This window comes from Physeter macrocephalus, chromosome 13 (assembly GCF_002837175.3).
Source record: "Physeter macrocephalus isolate SW-GA chromosome 13, ASM283717v5, whole genome shotgun sequence".
In the NCBI taxonomy this organism is placed as follows: Eukaryota; Metazoa; Chordata; class Mammalia; order Artiodactyla; family Physeteridae; genus Physeter; species Physeter macrocephalus.
Genome location: NC_041226.1, coordinates 24,440,537 through 24,445,827, shown reverse-complemented (window position 1 = coordinate 24,445,827; position 5,291 = coordinate 24,440,537). Strand labels below are relative to the sequence as shown.

General features: G+C 38.1%; 1 pseudogene; it reads right to left on the bottom strand.

Moving 5' to 3' along the window:
* Positions 1–2,884: 2,884 nt before the first annotated feature.
* LOC102986566 (spliceosome-associated protein CWC15 homolog) lies at positions 2,885–3,558 on the bottom strand (annotated as a pseudogene).
* Between the last annotated feature and the right edge of the window lie 1,733 nt (positions 3,559–5,291).

Genomic DNA, 5,291 nt, shown 5'->3' with positions numbered 1-5,291 from the left:
ACCTAAATAGACATTTCTCCGAAGAAGATATACAGATTGCCAGCAAACACATGAAAGGATGCTCAATATCACTAATCATTAGAGAAATGCAAATCTGAACTACATGAGTTATCACCTCACACCAGTCAGAATGGCCATCATCAAAAAATCTACAAACAATAAATGCTGGAGAGGGTGTGGAGAAAAGGGAACCCTCTTGCACTGTTGGTGGGAATATAAATTGATACAGCCACTATGGAGAACAGTATGGAGGTTCCTTATAAAACTAAAAATCGAACTACCATACAACCCAGCAATCCCACTACTGGGCGTATACCGTTCAAAAACCATAATTCAAAAAAGAGTCAAGTACCACAATGTTCATTGCATCTCTATTTACAATAGCCAGGACCTGGAAGCAACCTAAGTGTCCATTGACAGATGAATGGATAAAGAAGATGTGGCACATATATACAATGGAATATTACTCAGCCATAAAAAGAAATGAAATTGAGTTATTTGTAGTGAGGTAGATGGACCTAGAGTCTGTCATACAGAGTGTAGTAAGTCAGAAAGAGAAAAACAAATACCGTATGCTAACACATATATATGGAATCTAAAAAAAAACGGTCTGAAGAACGTAGGGACAGGACAGGAATAAAGATGCATACGTAGAGAATGGACTTGAGGACATGGGGAGGGGAAAGGGTAAGCTGGGACGAAGTGAGAGAGTGGCACTGACATATGTACACTACCAAATGTAAAATAGATAGCTAGTGGGAAGCAGCCGCATAGCACAGGGAGATCAGCTCGGTGCTTTGTGACCACCTAGGGAGGTGGAATAGGGAGTGTGTGACGGAGACCCAAGGGAGAGTTGATATGGGGATATATGTATACTTATAGCTGATTCACTTTGTTGTAAAGCAGAAACTAAGATACCATTGTAAAACAATTATACTCCAATAAAGATGTTAAAAAAAAAAAGAGCACAGGAGCCTATTATGGAGTAATGCATTAAAACAAAGGCACAATTTTTGAAAGTCTGAGACACTTTCATAGCAAGACAAAGGTGAGGAGAGAATGTACGTTCTCAGAGTCAGTTCCTTGTCTTGAAAGATGTTAAATAAATAAATAAATAAAATTAAAAAAAATTCTCATCTATCCCTAGGTGTAATACATGGTAGGTACTCTGTTGTGTTTGTCCTGCTTACACTATGGAGTTGAGACCACTCTGCTTCTGGGGTTGGGACTGGGGTCTCCCCAGAAAAAGAAAGGCTTACAGGTATCAGTTTTTTGTAAACGAGGTGTTTTATTGGGAAAAATTCTCACAGTTCTTTGGGGTAAGACATCTAAGAGTGTTTCTGCTTGGAACAGATGTGGGACCACCTGCAAGAGAGAGTTAACATAGGAGCATATCAGGTTTTGTTGCTTAGAGGGGGCAACAATTCTCAGCAGAGAGAACTTGTGAATTGGTGGAGTTATCACCAAGTTTCTCTGCGCTGTGTAAGGAACAAGCTGGCCTGTTTCATCTAGCTCCCCTGGTGAATAGCATCTTTTACACATTGTTAGGTTGGTGGAAAGTGTTAGTCCCCCTTTGGTGGGTGCATTTAAATGGCTGCAGCAGCCTCTAATGTCTGCATGGTGATGGTAGTGATGTAGATGGAAGAGCTCCAAAGGAATGCAAATCCTGAGAGGAAAAAGAGTAAGGCTGCAAGGTCCTCTTACCGCTTCCCACTTGGAAAGTCTCCTGCCAGTGCCAGCTTTGGAAGATTGAGGTTTTATTACATTGAGGAAGTTGTGGGTAGATGCTCATCAATACCACTTCTTCTCCTTGGGCACTTTGGAAGATTACACTTCCCAGCAGTTAGTTTGAGGCTGGTGTGACCCATGAGATGTGGGCAGAAGTGATACATGCCACTGTTACACCTGGCCCCTGAAATCTCCTGTGAGGTTCTTAGCTTATACTCTCTGTTCCCTATCCAACTGCACGTTAGAGCCATTCTATGGAGGCAGCCCAGTTCCCTGAGTATTGCATAGTGGCAAGGTGCCCAGGAAAGTCATTTACCCTACGCTGGACTGAGACATGAATAAGAATTAAATTTCTGCTGTATTGAGTCCCTGAGATTTGAAGGTTAATTTGCTACAACATCATTGCCTAGTTTTTGTACAAAAAGGTTGAAAGAGCACTAATCAGTGAACCGTTGCTGATTATCTGCAGAAAGGGGTACAGTGGTATATGACACAGCTCTGCTTTCTGCCTGTTAATGATCTAGATGAGGACACTGGTAGTTTGCTGATCAAATTGGAAACTGATGGGAGACTGGAAGGGATACCTGTGTACCTGATGATATCATAGAAATTTAAAAATAAGTTAAAAAAATTAGAATAATGGGCCAAAATAAACTTCTATAGGGCTAAATAGAAACACCTAGACATTTGTTCATGGCCATTTATATATCTTCTTTGGAGAAATGTCTATTCAGATCCTTTCTCATTTTTAAATTGGGTTGTTTGTCTTTTTATTGTTCACTAGTATTGGTTCTTTTTATATTCTGGATACTAGACTCTGAACAGACACATGATTTGCAAATATTCTATCCCATTTTTTGATTTCTCTTTGTAATTTCTGTTTTTTTTTAGATTATTAGAAACACATTACAAGCAGATTCCCTTTCCCATATTAAAAAGAAAATATATGACTGGAAATATTCAGAGGTGAAAACTGGGTTAAACCAATTCCCAAGTCCTTATCAAATAAGGTATCAATAAAGGAAAAGATATTTTGGAACTTAAAATTAGGGAAACCTATACACAGTTTAGAAGGGGGGAAAGAGAAAAAAAAACTAACCACAGTAAAGTCGGAGTGATTACATTTTACAGTCTTTAATTAAGCACAAAAACTGTACTATTTAATATATTTCTCCATGAACTTTTTGTGAAATTCAGATTGCAGCGTATCATTCACAAATCTTTTCTTCTTCTGATCATCCACACCTTTTGCACAGTCTTTGAAAACAAAGTGTTCATCCTACCTTCTTTTAACTTTGAAGTTGGCCTGAGGCTGGGATGGACCAGTGAGATTAAGGAGAGGATTTCTATTCAGAATGTTTTTTGTACGAATCCTTTTTTCTTCACCTTTTTGTTCTTGTTCTTTCCTGGCCTGCTCTTCAGCTCTTTCTTTGTTAATCTTTTCCAGTTCTGCAAGAGCTACAGTATCATCATCATCATCATCATCATTCTCTTTATCAAAGTCTTCATCTTCATCTTATCCATTAGAGGATCAGCTGCATCGAGGTTGGCAGTGGGAATCTGGTCTAATCAAGGCTTCTTTGACACTGAAGAGGAGGTTGTATGTTCTCGGTTGGACGATCTCTTATTTTTTTCTCTCTCTTCCAACTCTCTCCTGAAGTCATGGTTCCTAACCTCTTCAGGGACATCCTGAGTGGTTTGTCTATATTTTATCTGTATGAGAGGGTAGGTCTCTACTTGAATATTGCTTTGAGAATTGGCTCAGATCACCTTCTCCTTTCCTCTCCTACCTATTGCAGGTTCAAAAGTTGGCCTAGCTGCTGCTGTCATCTTTATGGGTGGCTGAGGTCCAATGCACCAGTCTCTGGAGGTTATACAGACACCATTATGACTCTATAATTTCTTGATAGTATCTTTTGATGCACAAAATTTTTAATTTTGATAAAATCCAATGTATTTTCTTGTTGGTTGCTTGGGCTACAGGTGTCATATCTAGGAGATTATTGACTAGTCCAAGGCCATGAAGATTTAACCTAAGTTTTTTTCATACACTTAGGTCTTTGATATCTTTGGGGTAAATTTATTTTGAGCAAAAATATGGTGCAAGGTAGAGGTCCAACTCCATTCTTTGCATGTGTATATTCAGTTGTCCCAGCACCATTTCGTTTTTTTTTTTTTTTCTGCGGTACGCAGGCCTCTCACTGTTGTGGTCAGTCCCGTTGCGGAGCACAGGCTCTGGATGCGCAGGCTCAGTGGCCATGGCTCACGGGCCCAGCCACTCTGCGGCATGTGGGATCTCTCTGGACCGGGGCACGAACCCGTGTCCCCTTCATCAGCAGGTGGACTCTCAACCACTGCGCCACCAGGGAAGTCCCCAGCAGCACCATTTCTTGGAGACTGTTTTTTCCCCCCTTGAATGGTCATGGCGCCCTTGTCAAAAATCAATTGAGCATAAATGTGTGGATATATTTCTAGACTTTCAATTCTATTCCATTGATTTACACATCCATCTTTATACCACTACTGTACTGTTTTGACTTTGTAGTAAGTGTTGAAATTTGGAAGTGTGAGTCCTCCAACTTTTTCAAGATTTTGGCTATTCTGAGTTCCTTGAATTTCTATATGAACGTTAGGATCAGCTTGTCAATTTCTGCAAAAAAAAAAAAAAAGCCATCTGGATTTGTGATAAGGATGGCATGAATCTGTACATCACTTTGGGGAGTATTGCCACCAGAACAATATTAAATCTTCCAATCTGTTCACACAGGGTGTCTTTCTGTTTAATTAGGTCTCCTTTAGTTTCTTTCAATGATGTTTTGTAGTTTTCAGTGTATAAGCCTTGTACTTGTTTTGCTAAATTTAAACCTTAGTATTTCATTCTTTTTGATACTATTGTAAGTGGAATTATTTTCTCAATTTCGTCTTTAGATTTTTCATTGCTAGTGTATAGAAATACAACTAACTTTTGTTTATTTTTTATCCTACTGTCGTGCTAAAATGGTTTATTAGCTCTAAAATATTTTGTGTGTGTGTGTGAATTCTTTAGAATTTTCTATATACAAGATTATGAGTTTGGAAGTGTTCTCTCTTCTTCAAGTTTTTGGAAGAGTTTGAGAAGGTTTGGTGTTAATTTTTCTTTAAATGTTTGGTGGAATTAATCAGTCAAGCCATCTGGTTGTAGGCTCTTCTTTGTTGGGAGGTTTTTTAACCCTTGAGCCACTCTATGTCTTTAGGTTGGTGATTTAATATATTACATTTAAAGTAATTATTCATAGGTAAGGATTTATGATCACCATTTTTGTTAATTGTTTTCAGTATGTGTTCACACACACAAAATATATATATTTTGTAGTGGTGTGAATTGATTCCTTTCTCTTCATTTTTGGGTGTCTATTAAAGATTTTTTCTATGTCATAACTATGAAGTTTATATAAAATAGCTTGTATTTAAGATGTTATAAGAGCCTATTTTAAGCTTATAACTTCAGTTACATACAAAAAACATAATTTTACTTCTCGCCCCACATTTTGCATTGTTAATTTACATATTTTAGAATTGTATAT